Source organism: Struthio camelus, chromosome 5 (genome assembly GCF_040807025.1).
Source record: "Struthio camelus isolate bStrCam1 chromosome 5, bStrCam1.hap1, whole genome shotgun sequence".
Taxonomy (NCBI): Eukaryota; Metazoa; Chordata; class Aves; order Struthioniformes; family Struthionidae; genus Struthio; species Struthio camelus.
In genome coordinates, this window is record NC_090946.1 from 4,086,301 (window position 1) to 4,108,641 (window position 22,341).

Below are 22,341 nucleotides of genomic sequence, written 5' to 3' on the forward strand. Positions count from 1 at the left end.
TAACTTGCATCTGACTTGACTTGGATACTGATTGTCAGTGATTCCAAGGACTTGGTGACATACCTGCTTGGTACTGCTGCCTCCATGCTATTTGTGTGATCGTGGATCGTGGCATGTATGTGGCTCAGCTTAAAGAACAAAACAAAGAATGCCCCCTGCCCTCTTTTATTTGTGAGTTATTTTTCAGCAGAGTTTGCCTGCACAAACAAATAGTCCAGGGGTGAGTGGAGGAAGTGAGGGTCAGCAATTCATTAAGTTAGTGTTGCTGCTAAAGGCTTTACTGTGGAACCCATCCCGGTTTGTCAGTGGAAGCGGTGTCCTGATGAAAAGGCAATAAAGCAGGCTGTATGAGCATACCCACATAAGTATGTATCCAAGCTATTTGCAGTGATAACCCAGACAACATACGTATAGTTATCTTTCTTTGCCGCTGTAAATCCCCCTCCTATATTCCTCCTAAGATGTAGGATTTCTCACTGATGCATGTGCATAGCCATGCCATTGCCCTAAGCCCTTAAAGCTTGTTCCTGGGTTGGGAAGGTTGTAAGTTAATGTTCTTGCTATAGAGGATGTAGGTGGGGATCCATTTCAAGTGGTCTGAAGTGGGTCTCTGGGGCTTACCAAACATCTCTCTCCTACTCATGCACTCCCATTAATCTCTTAACCAAGCAGCTTTTTTCACCCTCCTCCTTTTCTACTTTGCCTTTGGCAGTAGTTAGTATCCCAAGTGCTCTGCCAGCTCCCCTCACATGGGTTGAGTAGAAGGCAACGCCCTACATGTATGGGCAGAGGTGAAGGATATTTGAGGGAGCATAAAGGAAACAGGATTGCACAAAATGAAGCCTGAGCTTGTAAATTGTGTCACTACCTCAGGTGTCTTGAAAGAAAGAACTGTCAATAGTGGTGATGTACTCTGTTGCTCTAGCTGTGCTATAAATACGGTCTGGTCCTTTTTAGCAGCAATTCTTTCATGGAGCTGAGTTATAGATATGGACAGCTGGGACTGTTTGCAAGTGGAAAGCTTGAGCTGTACGAGATTAATCGTAAGTGACGACTTGTGTATGTTAATTGGTATAAGTGTTTGCAAGATCTGAGGTGGTATACTCTATACCATTATTTGAATTTAGAAGTCTTGAACAGCTACAGATTGTATTTTCATTAATAAAATAATCATTTATAGTTTTCATGAGACGTTGCTTCCATCTGGTCTACATTTCAGAGCTTTTTTTTTTTTTTGGGGGGGGGGGGGCAGGTCTCTGACCACCAGACTAGTAGTGGTCTGCTGAGAACAGTTTGTGCTGATGGAAGACCTTGGAAGTGCCACATATGTGATGATTTGTCTAAATAATATATTTACACCAGCTTTTCCTCTAAACCGAAGCCACTTTACACCTGTTTGACAAGATAAAAGGACTTAAAAAGAGCATCGGTATAATTTCATGCCTGAGCAGGATACAAAGATCTCAGCATAAATGAATACCAGAGCTTCAAAGCAGTTTTTGCAGAACGTATTTTTCTACTGCCTATAGTCCTGCTGGGTTATTTCAAGGTACAGTGATATTCACTGAGCTGACTGTTTGAAGACTAGCGTCCTATTTGCTCTAATGACGAAGGGACACAAGTGCAGATGTCGCAGTCCCCTGTCAGATGAACGTAGCAGTTTCCTAGGACCTGAATTCACATCCACAGGAGATTTGTCTGCTACTTTCCCAGACTTCTGCAATAAGACCCTCTAAATCCTGTTCTTGGCTGCTGAAGTAGATGACGGGTCTGTGGCATGCAGGGTCAGGGGGAATGCTTATCCGACCTTTTGCTGTATATACTGCAGCTGGTATTGGAATTTTCCAACAGACTTTAGTCAAAAACATTGACTTGTCAAATCTGAAACTCTGTGGGAACATACTGGCTCCCACCAGGAAAGCCTTTCCAGGACTTCTGGTCCAAAGCCTGGAGAAACCAGTAAAGGCAGATGCTTTGACACATGCTAAGTTGAGGTCGTTGCCATGTCTGCTGCCAACCGCTGCCCTTCCTGCCACCCAGCGCCGTGACCAGGAGCAGACTACTTGGGGTGAGTGTGACCTTGCAAGGAACGGGCGGTAAATGATGTGTGGGCAGGGGCATCCGTGCCAAGACTGTCCGAAAGCGCCGGCCATTTGGGTCAGGCCGAGCTCTTGGCAGCGCGTGCAAGTGCTTACCGGCAGCCAAAGCCTTGTTTCCGTTGTAGTTCAAAGCCTTCTGATGAAAAGGCAGTTAAATTTCAAGTTCCCCAGTAGTAAGCTGCTGTTAACCCGCGCTGGATGTTTAAAAAGGAGAGGCGCATCCAGCGCTCGCGTGCCAGGTAGCGGCCCTGACCCAAGCCCAGGGCCGCAGCGAGAGGTCAGGAGTCCTGGGATGGGACGGGGAAGGCTTTAGTTTGTGCCGGGGGGGCTTTCCTCGGGGAAAACGCTCTCTGGACAGCCGGGGAGGGGGACGACTCGGTGGTCGGCATCGCCCCACACGCAGGCCGGGCGCCTCGCTCACGCTGCTGCGGGCACGCAGGCGCCTCCGCCTTCGAGGCAGCCCTGAGGGCCCGGCTCGGCGGGCCGCCTCCCCCCTGCCGCCCCCCCACGGCCGGGCCCTGCCCGCCGCCGCCGCCGCCCTCGGCGCCCCGGGGCGCAGGCGGCGCCGCCGCGGCCCGCCAGGGGGCGCGCCAGCCCGCCGGCTCCCTTCCCCGCGCGGGCACGCGCACCGCCCGCCGTCGCCATGGTGACCGCTGGGTGCGTAGCGGCCCTTACGAAGCTGACGCAGTGGGCGGCCCGGCACGGGCGGGGGCGGCCCCGGCACGGGCGGAGGCGGCGTTAGAGAATCGGGGGGCCGCCAGGCCCCCGGGATGGAGGTGGCGGCGGCGGCCCTGGGCCTGCGTCGCGGGCAGTGGCGGCGGAGAGGTGAGGGGCGGCGAGGCGGCCGCCGCGGGCCGGGGCCGGGGCCGGGGCCGGGGCCGGGGCGGCCTTCCCCACTGAGGGAGGGGCAGGTCGCGGGGGCCTGCGGCAGGTGGGGGCCAGGCAGGCGGCGCGGCGGCGCGGCGGCGCGGGGTCGGGGGGAGGCGGCCAGCCGCTGTCGCCCCGCGGGGCGCTGAGGGGAGCAGCGGGCGGCCCCGGCGGCAGGACGGGCTGGGGGGAGGACCCTGTGCGGCCCCTTCCCTACCGGTGGCGCTTGGCTCTGCCTCGTCCTGGTGCCCTCTGCCGCCGTCGTCTGCCCTGCTCAGAAGACGGAGGCAGGTGCGAGCGAGGCCCTATGCCCGCGGGGAGCGGTTTCTTCCCGTGGAAGCCGTGGTGCTGCGGGGAGGTGCCCAGCAGGCTGAGGGATGCTGCCTCCTTGAGGAGGCCGCTTCTCTTGGTGCTTCCAACTCTAGCAGGAGCTTCTAGAGGCCCCAGGAAAGACCCCGTTGCAATATGTGCTGTGTACAGTATGGAAGGAGGCAGTCCTCGACCCACAGATGGGGGTGCGGAAGGGAGGCACAAGGGACTGACGGCAGGGTCAGGACCTGAGTCCCCAGTGAGCCCATCCAGGCTGACTGTGCCTGTCAACACTGGCCCAGTGCGGGAGATGGAGATGTGTTGCTGCATGGTTGTACAGGGAGGAACTGAGAGTGTGTTGGAGGTGGGTGTGACACAAGGGTTCTTTCTCTCAGCCTTCATCATTTCTCCACAGGGATCAGTATCTGAGAAAATTACCTGGTGCTAAAAGGACTTCTGCCACAAGTATCTTCCAATAGCAGGTGATGAGCCCTGACCTTAGAAATCCACGTTTAGGGTAACAGAGACCTGTGTGCTTCTAAAAGCGAGGGCTGCATCACTCTGAAATCTTACAGTCGAGACATTGCCAGGCTTTCCTCAGCTGAAATTCACGCTGGGCCCGTTCTGGGAATTATCACCCAGCTGTGCACTTGGGATGTCTTTCAGTTGTCACTTGAAATATAGAAACAATACTTGATGAGTCTACAGGTCCTCATATGTAGCATGGTGCCTAACCCAGTAACAGGTAGAAAATAGCATAGTGATTGCTAAAGATAAACAGATATAATAAGATATAAAGTATACACAGTTTCTATGATGCTGGTGTGTTTATAAGTGCTACCAGTTAAAAGTTACAAATCTCTGTTCTGTAGATTAGCCAGCTTATTCAAAGAAAATGGTTCTATGGGAAAGTATAATCTCTGCCAAGGTGGGAAAGAGATTACTTGCCTGTGAGGATAAAACCTTGTGTTACCTTGTGGTGAGTTGCCACCTCTTGCTGACTGTCGTTTTCTGGTAGGGCAGGGAGGAGTGTCTGAGCTTGTGTGGTCAGGCTGAGTGGTTTTAAAATAGTAGTGGCTGGGAGATAATGAAATTGTAGGAAGTGGCTTTTGCAAAGACATCTTCTTTAATCTCTTGGTTTTATGACACTGGCTTCTGTGAATTGTGTATGTAGTAGGAAGCGTCTGCACTCTTAAGGAGGTTAGTTTGTGATTGGAGAAGAAGGGAATATCTGTTGGGTACCGGTGGAAAATTTTCAAAATAGAAAACATTATCTGGTTGTAGTTGTTCATTGCTTTAGGTGTTAGCTTTCTGTGCCATAAAAGTTGCATTGGGTGCTTGTAGCCCCTGATTAGGTTACTCCTCAACCTAGTGAATATGTGTCTTTGTAGCAGACTGGCTAACTAGTAATGGCTAACAGATGGGGCAAGGTCCATACAGAAACTCACAAGGCACCTGTTACTCTGTTTGTAAATAATGCATGTAGCTTAGAACTCTAACAAAAACTCTTCAGAAGGGAGTAGGGCAAATCTTCCTGTCTAACCAGTATTTAAAGAAAAAAACAGATTTGGGAGTTAACCATCTCTGCTGCTTTACAAAAGTTTTACTCCCTCGTACCATCTTACAGAGTCAAAATTCCAAACCTGATGATAACGTGCTGTGTATATGTTGCTGGCATCAACCTCAGTAATACTGACCTGTAAGAGCTAACTTGATCGGAGTACGTTCTTACTTAAGACACTGGATTAGATCCTTATGATTACTCTGCAAAATCAAACCAGAAGTCACAGAAACTAGGATTGCTGTAAAACCCTGACAACTCAGTCTTTGCCAGGAAACAGGCAGTGAAAAGGCGAACTTTGGTACGTCCACCGCTTCCCCTTCTAGAGCCCTAAGTGGTTAAAACTGAGAAACTTGCTACTCCAGGAAGAAAACTGTGAAGGACAAAAATATTTCCTCAAATGACAAGATTATGTTGAAAATATTAGTGAAGAGGAATGGGGTAAACCAAGAAACATATTGGTCTCTTTTTATAAAAAAAATGAATGAATGTAGATATTAAACTGTTTGGAAGTATTAAGAAGACTTATCTTCAGCAGGTACTCGGTGCATTGTATTCAATTTTGGTAGAGTTTTGTATGAAACTTTGTCAGAACTCTTACGATCAAGCAGTTATGACAACAATAAAGTTTAATGCGTGATATGAGTGTATGGATGTGCTTGTGGACTTTGGGAACATAAATGTTACTTTCTTTGTACCATAAATCTGTCTCACAGTTTATTCCAGGGCAGGAGAGATTTTTATATATCCCTTAAACACTGCATGCATCTTACCAAAAGCTGGAGATGTAAACTTGCAAGGCCTCTAGCTAACCTTTGTGAGAGGCCCTCTTGATTTGTATGCTTTTTTTCAGCCCCACCTGTCTTTACCTCTCTCTCTGTAAAACAGTTTGGGATTCTCAGTGGGATCTGAATGCACCAGCTATGGATTGTTGTGTAATCCATGTGAAGTTTAGATTGTTTCTCTATTTGTGATGTTAGCTTTAGTCCTGAGATGCTGAAGATGCAGCTATTTAATGGCTTTTACAGTGCCTAATGTAAAAACAGGCAGAGAGGGATGTTTCATGTGCAGCCTCATCCAAGAAGTGAATTAATTTTGAGATAGATCATCAGAGCAAAATCGTTTGGTTTTTTTTTTGAATTGAAATAAAATTATATTTTTTTGTTTGTTTAATTGCAAAAAAAAAAAAAAGATTCATATGCCTGTTCTGAGCTTTGTAACTTCTAGTTTCCATTGGTGCCTTGCCTTCCCGTCAAGGACAAGCAAGCTGGAGACCTGTAGGAAGTACAGGAATGCTAACTTTTGAGAGTGTTGACCCCAGGATGCTTGGCATACTGCTTGGCTTTGGAGAGATTATAGCCTGTGAGGCTCCAAGTCTTTTATAGTCCTGCCTATAGTTTCATAATCTTTCTTGCATTAAAGCAGCAGTGATTCTGTTCTGCTTTCAGGTGGGTGAAGGATATTTAGGAGGCTTTGCTTGTGTAGCAAAGTTTTATATATACTCTAGAACAAGAAGCTTTTACTTTGGCGAGTCTACCTTTACCCTGCTTTTCCTCTGACAAATCAGCATACTTAACTTTTCAGCTTGCCACCTAGGTAGCAGTTATTTAAACTGATCTTGTTTCCATAACTCTATGTACAAATTTTCATTGCTGAATCTGTAGTGCGTTTTGTCATCTGGTAATGAAAAGTGTTTTTTTTTCTTTGTTTTGTGGATTTTTTTAATTTATTTTCTTATGAAGCTGACAATAGACATTTAGAAGTTTAGCGTGCTACTTCTTTTAGATGAAGAAATGGAGGTGCAGTTAGCAGTGCAATTCCTCAAGTCTTTCCCAGAGTGAGAATATTCTTGGGCTTTGAGGGTGGACTAGTTGAAAACGCTGTCAGACCCAGGAGGTTCAATAGTGATAGGTATCTGTGGCAGTCCCTCTTCTACAACATGCTGTGGCTATCAGAGCGTTGGCATGTTTAGGGGTGAGCAAACATGGATGGTTATTTTCAGGAATTTGTTCTCCCACCGTTGCTGGTGGGATACCTTATTTGATGCAGTTTTGCGTGAGACAGGGAGGGCTGCTTGGAACATTTAAACAATGATTCTATCCTATTGTTGAAGAGCTTATAACTATATGTCTTGCTGAAAAAGAGGAGGGACTTGCTGATACAGAAATTCATTGAATGAGATTCCCTTCCTCTTGTGAAGACATAAGATGATTTTAACCAGTGTTTATGGTTACTAGGAATAATTAGCTTACAAATAAGTATGAGAAGACTAACTTAAATGTGTAGGTGCTCTAAGCCTTTGCTATGACTTCCAGTGTAACATCTCTGTTTCTTCTTTGTAACTTGTTGGACTAGTGGTATGATTCTCAGCACGAATATGAGAGATCCTGAATTCAGATCCAGACAGGCTTGTGGACTGAGTCCTTATTCTTTTCTGAAGAATAACCAATGTGCAAATGAAGTGATGAACCTCTTTGGCGAGCTGAAATATTTAGAGTTGAACTGGCTAGTAGGAGGAAACAAGGAAATTCAGGACCTTGTGATAGCGTCACTGGAGTAAGAAATAAAAATGGGTGTGCTGAAATGGATAAAAGCTTGTGTGCCTTTCTATCATGAAAGGTTTGCAGTCAGATCTGTTATGCTGCTCTATGTCTGTTAGAAGTTGGAATTTACAAAGCTCTGCATCTTTCGGAAAGAAGAATAAGGTTTAATAATATGCCCTGGCTTGTTTTTTCAGCACAGGTCTGTATATGTATGTCTGTATGCTGGTGTTTAGGTACAGCCATAGAAACAGCCTTGATGTGTTTTGGAAGATGGTTCCCGGTTCTTGAATGTGAGCTTCTGGAGGTTAGTCTTTTCCCCACATGATCCTCCAAAAGACCTGGCAAAATTGTATTGTTTTCTCTCGTGGAAAATTAACTAGTTCACCTCCCATAAAATAAGAGCAATTCAGATTCTTTTTGTGAGTTTGCAGCATGTCAGACAACCTATGAGTGCCCTGAATGAAGTGAGTCCTACCTTCTTCTGTTGTTTCCTTCTTGATCATATCAGGACCCTTCAAAAGTGTGCTTCATTAAAATTTAACCTAGTACTGTCACATAATTTTTTTTTAACGTTTAATGTCCAAAATGTTATACGTTTTTTCCCAGTTGAAACACAACTCAGATTTCAGTATTTGGCATTATAGAAAATTCAGATGTAAGAAGCAGTAAATGAAGTGAACTCAGTGCAGTTTTTCATCACTAAATGGTTTTGGAATAGTAAGTGGACCACTTTGTATTGTTCATCTGTTGCCGGACTCAAAAGAAGACCTCTTTTAAAAATGCACCAGCCAGTCTTTCTACCCCAGTGGTTTGTCTCTTGGGTTCCAAGATATCCCCACTGTGATGACGTTCTGTTTCCAAGGTTCTGTGCGACTGCATCACCTCTCAGCCAGATTTAACCTTTTAAACTACAGTGCCCTTTATGTTACTGTGTTGTGTTGATTCCGTTGTTTGTCACCATCTCCATGGTATCCAAACATCTGCTAGTGACAACTGCTTCACTAAATTAGAATATTCTGATATGAACCTCTGTATCTTTACTTACTGGGGTAGCATGCATCCATGCTCCCTTGTCAGAGGAGGTGAAAAACTTCCCGTTTGCTCTCCTTGATGGTGGGTAAGTTTCTTCCATAAAAGGAAATCAAGAAACATGAATTTGCAATGTCTTCTGTCTCTAATGTTCCTGAAGACACTGTTGTAGTAGATGTTCCTTTTCTTCCCTGAATAGGTCACATGAAGAATAACGACAGATTTCTTAAATGACAGATTCTGTCTATGTATACTGTAGGATTGCTCTTGCCCTCACCTTTGTCATTTTCACTTATCTTCTAGCAGAGAAAGAGGCTGCTCTTTCTTTCAAGTCTTTTTTCCAAGGTTAATACGTGGCTGAAACTACTCAAAACATTAATAATGGAGTGCATGTGCAGGAAGAGAGATGCCTTTCCTGAGATGATATGTTCATGTTCTAAAATATAACTACCTGCAAGACTAGAGCTTTCCTCAAGCATCAGTGGCATTAGAGGACTGTAGGGCCTGGATGGATGCGTTTTTAAAATTTCCGTTCAATTGGAAGCCATTGTATTATTTCCCCAGAAGCCCTTTCCCTTCTGAATTTTATGCCTAGTCCTGGATCAATACTTTACTTCTGGCAACCTGTCTTTTATCCTTATTGATTTTTGGGGACAACAGAAAAAGCCTCATGTTCTTTCTGATCTCTAAAACCAAATCCTTTTGAACACCTCAGGGGCCATAATCAAATTTAACTCAACAGGAAAACTGAGCCATCCACAAATGCAGTTTTGTCCTGGATGCTTCCAAATTTTACAGGCCTGGAAGAGCTTTAGATAAGGACCTTTGCTGCTCGCATGTAGCTCGTTATTTGTCCGCCTTGCTTTATAGGACTACAGCTCTCTGCTGGTTTTAAAGAAAATTAATTGATTCTCTGAGGCCTTGGTATGACTTTGTCTTTCTCTTGGATGAGGGTGGAGGAATTAATACAGGCATATTTTGGAGGTGGGAGCCATGTGGGATGCTGCAGAAAGAAATACTCGTTCTTCTGAGAACTGGTGGCTGAGTAACAGTGTGGTGTGTGCATCTGCAGTGCCTCATAGGAGACTGCTAGTATATTTACAGAGTTTGTGAGATTTGGGTATGCAGTATGTGAGTTTGCATGCAAGTCCAGGAAGTGTCAAGTATGTGCAATTAGTTGTGCCAGTGAAGGTAAGTGTGTGTGTCACCTTGTTCAGCAAAGGATGGGTGGAAAGCCTGAAGATCCACCTACATGCCAATGTGAGGTGGTTAGTAGGTATTTGGAAAGAGGAAGTATGTATATGCATGCCTACATTAGCAATTTCTCTATATTCTAGTATGCAAGCTTGCAGGATGCGTGTTCGTTTATGTGTAGGCCTACGTGTTTTTGGGTAGTTAAAGACGTGCACTGAGGAAACAAACGAGGCTAACAGTGCCCTTCATAATGTAATGAACCTACCTTTTTGTGTATATGGTTGTACCTATTCCTCTGGTGTTGGTTGCTTGGAATGGCTTGAAAGCCTCCTGTTGGTTTGGAGCTCTAAAATATGTTGCATCTCTGACCTTTATTCTTTGGGATATGCAGCCCCTATTTTGTGATGACTTATCTGATCAGATGCCCAAGAGGCTTATATCACCACATTAATAGTGATTTTCCTCCTCCGGGGAGAGGTAAACAGCGGAGGAATTCAGCTTGATGCTGTGTGTTGTTCTTTATCTGATAGAACTTACCAACTCTTTGTTTTCCTGTGGTGTTTGTGTGGGTTTGGGCCTGCTAACTGAGGAGTTTCTGAGAAGGCTGAGTGAGGTTAAATGACTGTCTCGAGACAGTATGAATTAGCGTAGAAATAAATAGAAGGCAATGGACAACATCAGGGATGAGGAGAGGAAATAAGCCTTGCAGGACTTGAACTTCTGGCAGTTTGATCTGAAAGACTGATAGGGACTTGCCATTGTTCTGCATTTTGAGTTAGTGCTGAGGAAGCTAGGTAGGTGGAATAACATATTTGTTCTAAGACTGTTTTTTTTTTTAAGGACCCCAACCTAAAAATATTTCTTGAGTTAAAATTGATGTTTTAGTTATATTTCAGAGCTGATGGAGTTGTTTGTAGAGGGTGATTCTGACAATGGCTTTGTTTATTCTCTGAAATTAGAGTATGCATGTTAAAGTAATTCATGCGACATCTACTACTGTGTGCAGGGTGCTTTTGTTAGCTCCTCTGACTAAGGTAAGTTGGCCAAGTAGGTTGGTAGGGAGGACAAGGTTGCCTAAGGGAACGTGGAAGTGTCTGCACCACAGCATATCCAGGGCTCTGCCTCTCTGAGCTATTTGAGCTAATTATTCTGTAAAACATCACAATGTCATGCAATATGCAAGTCAGTATCCCGTGTGTCCCAAGCTGCTGTTATACTTATCCTGTCAAAACTTCAGCTGCTTTTCCAGCTGCTCTGATCATCTTTTTTTATTTCTCTTTTAATTTATATTGTAAACAAAAAATGACCTGAAAGCAGCATAATGGCTGGATTTTTAATTGAGCAAAAGACAGGAAAAGACAGAAAGCTCTAGTCTTGCTGCCCACTTGAATGTGTGCATAAGGAATGGGGCCTTTCATCATATGGTTACGCCAGTAGGCAAGGAGGCATGCTGTTTGGAAAATAACAGTTTAACAGAAAGGGAAGAAATTGTACTTGTTCCTGTTGTTGTAGCTGCAGATTTGCATATTATATTACTACCCTGTATATTGTGGCCTCGAAATGAAAGCCTTTTGAATGCAAATACACAAAAGGGTGTGGTTAAAGCAAACAGGAGCCTTTTCACTTCAAATTACCTGATTTATGACATGGAAGTCTTCATCTTACTATAGATTTGCTCTACAAATTGTTTGACCGTAAGGTACCTGGTGTTATGCCAAAACACTCCCTTTACTGGCTAGCATGAGAAACGCACTCTTCAGCCTCTGATCTAAATCACAAGGGCTAAATGCTCCTGAAGAAATAGTAGCTTGAACTTTGGCCCTTTTAACAGACGAGGTTTCAGTAATACATTTGATTTAATGTTTGAGGAAGTAAATCTTTTGGGTGGGGGTGTGAGTAAACCCTCTTCTCTTTTCCTATTCTATTGCATTCTGGACTGCCTTCATCATGCCAGTATGTCTGGGCTATAGCTTTGGTGTTGACAGTAGGAATTCCAGATTGATCTTCCTTCTTTGCATCTGAAAGGGAAAGCCTTTCAGTGTGCAGAAGGTAGTGCCAGGGGTAGGAGAGTGGAGTTCCCTGTTGTCCAAGCCTGGAAAAGCAAGAGATTCTACTTCCAGAAAAAATCTGTTTGTTTCTTTGTACTTCATGATGAACCCAATAGTGTTTGCTCAACTGCCTTGCACCTGACTGCTGACTGTTTGCAGGAGGATTTTGCTGGAGTTTGCATTTCACAGTGGCATCTTTTGTTTGAACTCTAGATTTTTTTTGAGAGAAAAATGGCAGATGCCAATTAGGAGAGGGGAATAGGGAGGAAGATGCGATTATCCAAGACTCTGATCTCCAGGACTGAGTGGCTGCTCATCCATTTCCGTAGGGAGGAGTGGAAGAAATGTTATCTTTATCAGTTCTCCAAATATGCATAATGTTCCTACTGCACAAGAGCAAAACTTCATTAGATATTTCTGCTGTTGGAAAAGGAGATGAGGTCGGAAGCAGTTGTGGCTCTTTTACGTTCCTATGGGAACAGATAGTAGATGCAAGGGCTTGAATCCTTAACTATAAGGGAATTTATCAAGATAGATAGGTGAAAGATTTAATCTTTGATTTGGGTGGGAAACTAATTTACTTCATTTTCTCCCTGATTGGCTCCTGACTGCAAGCTTTATTGTGCTGAAGAAGAGATGGGATTTCTGTGTGTGGTGCCCTCAAGGCTGCCTCATTGCTTAAGTGTCACAGAGTTAATTAGAAAGTGGACGATGAGCTGCATGAGTCCACGCTGCTGCTGTTTTATGAACTCAGTTATTCAGTGCCCTTCTTATGTGCAGCCTTTTGGCTTCCCCTTCAAACATCTACTGGATGAGAATGCAAACATAACTTTATTCCATGTAACAACGTTGCTTGTGGGGCTGGGTTAGCAACCCATTATGACTGAATACTCCAAATTGAAACATAAACATGTTTCTGAATCCACTTTTCCACCCTTTTTGAAGGCAGAGATTTCCAATTTTCTGTTTCCGCTGCACTGAACTATATAGCCTATTGTTAAAGGCACTTACTAGTAAATGCTGGTTTCCTTTGGATAGATTCCTGTAGATATCAGCTGACTTGGTGTAAGTAAGTTCTCCCTATTCAGGAAGACTGAGTGATGTAAGATTTGTATGTACATCAAGGACAAGAGCTGTATTATGTGGTTTAGAAGGAACTGGAATCTCAAAGTTAGATTGTGCTATATGAGAATTGAAAAGGAAATGGCAAAAAGATGTAACAGTCAGATTCATGAAAAGATTTAAATATCTAATACCTTACAAAGTGGCCAGTTTCCCACTGAAATCAATGGAAAGTAGATGTCTATGTAGGAGTTGGTGCCTTACAGGCTCTTGGTTGTGTGTGCTTCCTAGGTCGTGAGTTTAAACAGCTAAAGGGTTTTTTTTTTTTTTTTTTAAAAAAAGAGGAAGTCTGGTGACTTTGGCAGAGTTCATCATAGTGACTAAAGCTTCCAGGAAAGAGAGTTTTGGTCTTTAGATGGACCTTGTCACAAGAATAAAATCACTCATTTTGAGTTTATTTTCTACAGAAGTTTTACTTTAGTATTTGTCATATACCTGTATCTTTTTAGTTGCACATTCTGGTTCTTTAAATGTAACAAAGTCAACACAGTATGGCCAAAGAGCAAAATGAGGACTGTGGCTCACATCTGCTCTTCGAATGAGTAGTAGGTGTGGTATTTGAGGTTGTGCAGTGATGCTTTGTCAGATGCTGCTTTGAGAAGCTTTAGCTGGATACAGTGATTGAAAATAAATAAATAAATAAATAAAGTTGAGGCTCTAACTGAACAGTTACACTCTGTAGAGCTTTTCCCTTTCAGAAGTTCCAGTTCCATTTCTGTCACTGTAGATGCACTTTGTCTGGGTTGCAGTAAGTGCATCTAGACATTCTTGTCTATACTGTTTCTGATTTTATTAAAAGGGCAATTGCTGCTATATCCAGGCTTCTCAGCCCCCTAGAATGAGGGATCCTCATTTAGTTGTTAGCTGGCCATTAAATATGATACCTGTTAGGTACTTAAAAACTTCACATTGTGGTCAATGGAAATGATATCTTATCTCCATAATCCTTATATTTTTTTGCCTTACTGAAATTATTATTTGAATTAGTGAAATTTGAATTAAGATCACTTACATCAGCAGAAAATTTTTCAGGTGGTCCAGTTAAAGGATTTGTAAAGGCAGATAGCTCTACCTTCTTTGTAGTCTTTGAAAGGAGGGCATTTATTGAAGACTTTGAACTATTTAGAGAGTGGTTTCAGCTTACTTGGGGGGGGGGGGGGCGGGGGGGGGGAAAGAAGAACCTCACTCCTGGTATGGTTTTCATGAACTTTCGTTCTTGACTGCAAAAATCACATAGCAAAAAATCTTCTCAGATTAGGATGATCTGAAGTTGTGCACACTTGAGAAAAACTGAATGTTAGTTGTGTACTTCTGGTACATAACTCTTCTTTTGTGTTCTCCAAAGATGGATAGTGCAAAGGTCACTCTGCAGCCCTTGCAGGCAATCTAGAGTAGGAACATGTTCCCTTGTTGCTGTCAGCCAAGGGAGGGGTGCTAAAGTGGCATACTCTTACTGTATTTATTCAGTAGCTCTAACTTCTTTCCCTTGGTTCTTTGACTCCCATCCTGATACGTTATCACTTCCAACTCCTTTTTCCAACTGACCTATTAAGCAAGTAAGTTAATCATGTGCCTTTTGTTAGGGGTTGCCAAATTCATTAGCCAAATAGAGATGAGACTGCTGCAGTGCTGTGTCCCCAGGGCCAGCCAGTATTCCCGGTAGGTACACGTGCAAACATGGGTACAAAACATGTATACACATGGTCAGCCTCACATACTGGCACGGTCAGAAGTACTCAGTGCTTGCATAAACACAAGCAGCACCAGTAGCTGATCCAAGGACCTTATGGTTCCTCTGGTAGTTGGCTTGGACCCTCTGGTCCCTCCATTACCTAAATTCTCCATTGGTCTCGCCCTCAGAGATGCCTTGGGAATCAGATATGGATGTGCACTTGACCTATTTGCCAGCTAGTCCAGCTCAGTATTCCCTAGCAATCAAATGCTCATGTACCCTCACGTGATCTAGGTGCTGCTGGTGCCACAGATGTACAAGACCCCTGTGACCTGGGGGTCACAGATCTGACTGGGGGTCACAGACCTGGGGGTCACAGATCTGACTCCAGTTGCTGGCACTTAGGTCTTCATGCACACACACACACACACACACACACAGAACAGAGTCCTCTTCCCCCAGGAAAATAGTTAGAAATGGAGTTCAGTGAGAAAACGGGACAGATGGTATAGGGCATGGCCAGAAGACAACCTGTTTGAATTAAGATCACTTACATATGCAGAAAACTTTTCAGGTGGTTCAGTTAAAGGATTTTTAAAGGCAGATAGCTCTACCTTCTTTGTAGTCTTTGAATGGAGGGCATTTATTGAAGACTTGGTCATGGCTGACCAACAACCTGTTTGCATGCATGACTGATCTCTTCCCCAACCACCTTGATCCCTGCTTTTAGTTCATTCACTGAACATCCCATAGTAAGTCTCACGGGATACATGAATGCACTTCCCCTGCATCCTGAAATGTGTCCCATACCCCCTATGCAGTAACCCCCCTGAACCTTTGAGGTGCTCCAGGGAGCCTCTTCTGTTCACACATGGTCATGGGTGTTACCCCCAGCCCGCCAATGGGGTCAGTGGCCCTCTTGAGGGGGCTGGGGTAGGGGCTCGTTTCTCTGACTGGATTATTGGGGCTCCTCCACCTGCCCTTGTGCCTCTGGAAATAAGCCTTTGATGGGCTGACTGCTCTCCTGTGATGGGCCTGGGAGGAGCCCCCACCTGCCATTGTACCTCTGCCCTTCTCTGTGTGTGTGGAGATGAGCTTTTCATCACAACCTAACACATTTCAGAGACCAGATTGTTCCTCTTCTCTCCTTCCCCTCCTCTGTTTCTTTCATATACAGACATCACTGCTGGAAATATATAACTTCATGCTTTGTTTTGTTTGTCTCCTCCCTGGCTTACTATGGTAAAGTATAGGGAGGGGAGGAGAGGGAAGGGAGAGGGCATGTATAGCTGCTGGTCTTGCGGTGAGGTTATTCTTGATGGGACCTTTATGTACTTTTTTCCCCCCCAGATTAATTTCAGTCTGGTACTGGTGCTGAGAGAGATTCATGAACTGAGGGTAAATTATTGATAGTGTCATTCTGCCGGCATTCTTGTTTCCTCACTTCACAAGGATCATTTTGGCTTGTTAGTGTAATTCTTTCAATTGAAGTAGAATACTATATGCTAGTGCCTGCTCTTCTGCTGCACACTGTGATCCTAGCTGCGACTGAAGGGAGTGAAGCAGAGGAAGGAAGAAGCCTATGGACATTCATTTTTTCCACTTTAAAGAATGCTCAAATTCATCATGTTCTGGACAAGTCATTGCTCAAAGCTGAATGCTGTAACAGACTATGCTTTCTGGATCTGTCTGCTGCTGCTGTTTTCCTCTTTGCAACGAAAATAAAAACATAATTTATCTGTGCAGCTTTCTGCCACATGATATAATAGATGCTGTGCATCCTAAGATTTACAAAAAAATTAGATCTTTACATAAAAAATAGTAGCGACACTAATATGTATAAAGTAGGAGTTTTTAATGCTCATGCTTCCAACCATAAACTAATCACTGATTCTGATAATGCATTCTCCACACAGTAAAAATACTGCAGTGTTTTAATAAATTTTCTTTTTGTAATGTACCTTTTGATATGTACCCCAATGCCATGACAAGTTTCAAGGAAAGAATGCAGAAAATTTAATTGAATGATAGACAGCTACCTGCAGCTCATGGGGAAAAGGTTGGAATCAGATGAATGCTTATTCTTGAGGTCACCAAGAATGGACCGAGTCAGATGATCAAGGCATAGGTTTTCATTGAAGAAAGCATGTTGCCTATGGGCTGTGGGAGGGACTATGAGCCAGAATGCCTTGATGGTACATATGAACTACTGGGCATCTAAATTTAAATGTGTAATGTGATCTGTTATTGTACTTGGGATACCCCCTTTTCAAAGAGGTTGTGACTACAGTAATATTTTGAAAAATAATTGAAACTGTCTGACAAGGAAGTATGCTCTTCTGTAGCTTTTGGCCTTGCTTATTGTTGTATACACAGAAGATCTCTGACCCTCAGCTGAAGATACCTAAATCATGGTTTGCTAGTGATATGGGCTAGAGTCAGTGCTCTGTGAATTCCATGAGAGTTTAAAGTCAAACAAAACATTCCTGCAAGGAAGCAGGATGCAGACATAATTCCTATGATTCCTCTTCATCAAGGGTGGAAATATTTTCCCACATTACTGGGAAAAGAACTGCAGACAGTCTCAGCTTTAAGGGGTCATGGCTATATCCAGAATTCATGTGAGCAAGTGAAGAAATTGAGGAAAAGTAACAGAGGAATATGCTACAGAAGAGCTCAGACCTGGGCTAGGCTTATGCCTGGTGCGTAAGTGCTTTATTATGCCTTAATCAGCTGTGTTATCTGCAATATAATGTTGCTCTGAGATGTTGGAGCTCTAATCAAGGATAAGGATCTGAGTCAGGTGCTATATCTGAAAAAAAGATGAACTAAAAATTTTTTTACAAGTTTGAAAGTTCACTTGCAAAAGTAATAGAAGAATTAGTTAATAAACCCCAGATTTCGTGCTCAGACTGTTGCTTATGATCTGTTCCAAGATTATTATAGAATTCCTATCAAGGACTGTCTCAGGTTCTTACTTCTGAGCCCCAGTTAGAAAGTTTTAAATTAATGGACACTTTATAGTTAATTGTAATATAATTAAAGGAAAAGGTTAAAAAAAAAAAATCCAAACCTAAATAAGTCCTGCAGAAAGCATTACCACAAAGGCACTAAATTTAATTACAGAGGTAATGATATATTGCCTACAGCATGAGAGGAGAAAGTACTTTCTCATGTAATAGGCTAAAACTGTCTTTCTGCTTGTTGGCTCAGAACCAGTCATTTGTCCTGGAGTGTATCTGAATTAGCAGCTTCCTCCCCCCTCTCCCCCCTCCCCTCTTATAATCCTGTTTGGATTATAAATTCAAGTGTGAAGACTCAGGTAGCATTTGAAATTCTGGCAGACTAGAGCAAAGGGGGCTTAATTTTTCTTATGGAAATCAATTTTAAAATGCATCCTTTTCTAAATAGCTATTGAAGTATTGGCTTTTTTCATTTTATAAGCATGAGCCCACTTTTCTGTTGGTAAGTTCTCCAAACAAGTTTTGGGTTAACTTCTGTTGATCATCACCTTCTATTGATGGGAAGTGATATTGCCTTGCTTTGTTTTACCAAAGCTGCTAGGTTACTGATATTCTAAGTTTCCAGTAGAACTTGTTTCATTATAGATCAAGAGGAACTTGAACTAGGACTGTCTGGCTTTCCTCCAGGATGTACAGCAACCTAGATCCCAGAGCACGCTTCCTCACAGCTCTTTATATTTGTACTTTGGAGCAGATAACAAGGCTAAGTATAAGCCTGAGGATGACCCTGCTGATTTCCTTCAGGAAGGATAGCGTTTTTCTTGTGTTCTGACAAACAAGTACTTCAATGATAGTTTTAGGAAGAGCATATTATGCTAGTCCACCCTCTTTTGAAGAGGGAGAGAGAATAGCACAACTACGTCTGCTGTGGAAATAGGATGTCCTTTTTTCAGAGAAGTCTGTAGCTGGATGCCAGATGAGGTATGCCACAGGCTGTTTTGTCTGACAGATGTTTTTACGTGTTACTTGCTCGCAAATAAGATGGCTAGTCTTGTCTCTTTCTCTTTTGCAGTTCACTGGCCCCAAGTGGGTGTCATTTAGATGTGACTTGTAACTAATTTCTATTCATTTCTATTTGGCAGGGAGAAGTTATCAAGCTCCTTTCCCATTTCTTCTTTTGTGACATCTGCTCCCTTTGTCATGTTTTCGTGCTCCTCCTCTGTGTATTTTAGCAGCCTTGTTTTTGATGTGTGTTCTGAATAGTTTCCTGCTGCTTTTTTGTACTTCCTACCATAGTCATTGCAGTCTGCAACATCAGTTAGTGGATTCTCGCTATGGATGGCTAATCCATGTTTCCTATGCTCCGTTAGCTTGGGGAAGAGGAATTCCTGATTTTCTTTCTGCACAATCAGTCTCCAGTTGTCAGGCACAGAAACAGACACTTGTAATTCATGTTCTGCAGTTCGTGTCTGCACAAGTGCTTGAAACCAAGGAATGTTTTATCACAGAGAATTCCTACTGCTGTAATCAAGGCTGCAGCTCTACTCTCCTTGAGTCATGCAGGAGATCTGCTTCTGCCTCACCTCCTTTCACCTCACTTTTGTCAATCTTTGCTAAATTGATTCTAGGTACAGAGCTGGATGGCCAAGAGCATAGCAGTGCTATCTCTGTAGTAACAGGCTTTCCTAGCTCCTACTAACATGTATTTAGTGCCTTCTCCAGTAGCTGCTAACAAGAGAATGCAGGGAGTGTATGGAAATGAGGGGGATGGTGGCAATGGGGAGAAAAATATTCTTGCCTTCATTAAAATATCAAGGCAACTCCTGGAACAGGCTAGTAGCACTTTGAATTATTACAGTGAGATCTTATACAGTTAACTAAGAGCTATATCATATGTGCATTTGTGGGAAGGAGTACACAGTAGTCCCACAGCCTACTTTCTGTAGCCCCTTTCATGTAATCCCCTTCTGGAGCTGGACTAATTAAATTAGCAGTAAATAGTTTGCAATATGATGTTTCTCTTAGAGACATAAGGAAAGTCATCTGGAAAATACTCTGCAACTGGGACTTCCAGAAGAGCTGTAAGACAGAGTAGAAAGATACAGATGCACACTGTATCAAGGAGACACCTGAACAACATGGCGGGGGAATGTTGATTTAGGAAATAAATTTGAAAACTTGTGGCCGTTCAAGAAAGATGTGAAGTACCTTGACCTAAAAGAGGAATATGAGGCTGAGCTACCTGTAGCACTGATGGTAATTAGCTGTTCCAACTTGAGTGTTTGTAGTGATGAAGAGACTTAATTTTCAAATTAAATGGTCACATTTTGCTATCTATTTCCATGTTGTTTGGCTTCTTCCAGCATTTTAGAAATAGGAATAGATAGGAAGAGGCTAGTATGACTTCAGCACAAAATTTTTGGTAGCCTGCAGAGAAAAAGAAGTGGCAGAGGAAGTCTATAATGAGGGAAGAATAGCTCTGTAACAGAACAGGAAAAAAGTTTGAATAAATATGCATCAGGCACAGTGGGAGTAATCAGAGGACTCACAGATGGAAAACTAGAGGACTTCAGAACTTAAATAGGAGGTCTCCTAAAATGAGGTTATCTAATTAAATAATTATTGAGGTAGAAGCTGCTTTCTGTACTCATCTACTGGCTCTCCCTGTGGAGTAGCAGGAAGGGATATTTGCCAGCGAGGGTAGGTTTGGGATGCATGTGCTATATAACTGCAAGGCAAGGCACAGCCACCAAAGGCCTGGAGGTTTTTGTAGATGATCTATGCATGCAGCTTATGTGCTGTATGTGTGTGCCGAATGTACTATGTGTGGGTGTTGTGGGGGAGGGACCTGTGTACTGGTGTTTAGAAATACAGCTAATGGAGGTTCTGTCTGAAGAGAAGCGCTTTTAAGCTCTGGGTTATGGGAAGATGTATATGAAGCTTAAATAGGACAGAAGATCAGAGAAACCATGGGCTTGAATCACCTTTGCTTACATAAGCAAAACGAAAATAGGCATCCTGCTGCCTTCTATCACACCCCTTCAAATCTGAAATCTAAGCTAGCTACTACAGCTTGACAAGATTCAGTACAGGTTTTCAGTTTGATCTTCTTGCTCTGTCACTGGGGATTCTTGTCCATTCACTGCATTGAATGGACAAGAGATCCTAGGAGGAGGCAGTTGGTCTGCTTGCCCCAGTGGTTGGCAATGTAGAGAGGTGTGGGACTTGTGCTGTCATTTACTTTCTTGTGCTTCTTGCAGCAGGTGTGGTTATAGCATCTTTATCGAAACTACCAGCCAGAGAAAGTGGCTAGAGGGAAAGTCTACTGATAAGTCCCAGGAGAACTGCCCAGGTTTGATTTCCCTTGGGTCTGAATTCTGGATTTAATTTCCAAAATCAGGAGAGTTAGAGCTACGTGCACTGAGCAGTCTCTGATCTCGCTCCTTGCAGGCACACTGCACTCATCTTCAGTGATGTTCTCTAGTTTCCTAAAGAATTAGCTTTTCAGGCTAAAGAACAGCTGTGAGCAGCTGGAAGGAGGAGCCCTGCTTGTATCATGATGTTTCAGGGCCTCTTAGTAACAAAAAAAAATAAAAAAAAAGACGAAGAGCTGTAAAGCAAGGCAATCAAGGGAAGCCATAGAAAATCTGGAGAATGAAAAAGGAAAGGGAGTGAAGGGAGAGAATGACAGCATAATAGAGGAGTGGGCTGCCAGAGGAAAGCAGATGCATAAAATTGGAAGGATGGGGTGAAGAGAGAAGGGAGGCTTTTAGAAAGGAGCGTGCGTACGTGTGTGTGTGTGTGTGTGTGAACAGGACTGTTCTGAACACAGGATGGTGCCATTACTAGCAGATCTGGGACTATATATGAGGGATGCACTGTGTTGAGGGGAAAGGTGTTGGTGCGTGCGTGGTTGTGAAAGGAGGCAGTTCTTAAAGCTGATGTGTGTACAGAGCAGTACAGATTTCAGAGGGTCTCTGTGAGGTGACTGGGACTTTGGGTTGCTGCAGCACTGAGCCTTAGAGGGTGTTATTTATAGCAGCAACCGCTGAGGCAGGAAAAGTTTGCTCAAGCTGTCATTTGTGTGAGCCAGAGAGCTGGAGTCTAGCTCTCCCTTCCTCCCTCTGATTTTCACTGTAATTAGCAAGCTTTGTATGAGCTGGGTCAGAGCTGGCAGCTTTTTTAGAAGACTGTGTTCTCCAGGCAGGAATAAGGAGAGGTTTTTCTTCTGGGAATATTTAGCCTGTTCTTTTGTTTTGTTTCAAGGACTATTCTGCTCATGCAGAGGTGGAATCCACAAGAAGGGAGCGGCATGAACCACAGATTTCTCCTGAAGTTCCAGCAACAAAAGTCTGTATCTGAAAATTCACAGTCAGACTTTAAATGTTCCCTTTGGATTTAGATGCAATAAAAAACATCTTTTTTAAGATTTTCGTCTGTGTTAATTCTGGCTGGTCTAGGATGAGAAAGGCCCATTAATTAATACGAAGTTGTTTTACTGTCATTTACCTGGAAATTCTGTTTCCTTTGAAATCTCACGAGCTTCCCGTTGAGTGCAAAAGTAAAAGTGATGGATTGAAAACAGCAAAGGGTCACTGTACAGATACAGATGGTTAATATCTGTGTTTCTATGACAGATGATGGCAACGATCTTTTGTCATGTGATGTAAGGTCTCTTACATTTTATATGTGTAAGTGATATGGCTGGTATTATCCAAGGCAAGGAAATTTCCCAATTGAAATTACAATTCTCTGCTGTGGGATTTTAGCAAATGTGATGTGGTATTTGTGCTATGTGAGATGTACGTAGAGGCAGTCAGTGCTGTGCAGACAGTTGTGTTAGTACAAATGTCTACCTTTGCCAGTGCATGCAAACACTCATGTATATTCAGTGACACACATTCATCCTTCACTACATAGAGCTCCTGTTACTT

At 43.3% G+C, this 22,341-nt stretch overlaps 1 protein-coding gene across 12 annotated transcripts in view; it reads left to right on the forward strand.

The window, feature by feature from the left end:
• Positions 1–2,733: 2,733 nt before the first annotated feature.
• Positions 2,734–22,341, forward strand: part of DAGLA (diacylglycerol lipase alpha) — a 79,542-nt gene continuing 59,934 nt past the window's right edge. For 9 of the 12 annotated variants that reach the window (XM_068944254.1, XM_068944266.1, XM_068944264.1 and 6 more), the window contains exons 1-2: positions 2,734–2,924; positions 21,674–21,757. The gene's annotated coding sequence lies outside the window, so the exon portion shown is untranslated. Of the gene's footprint in view, positions 2,925–3,738; positions 3,758–21,673; positions 21,758–22,341 lie in introns of those variants that run through there. The other 3 variants (XM_068944257.1, XM_068944261.1, XM_068944263.1) reach the window with 3 other exon arrangements.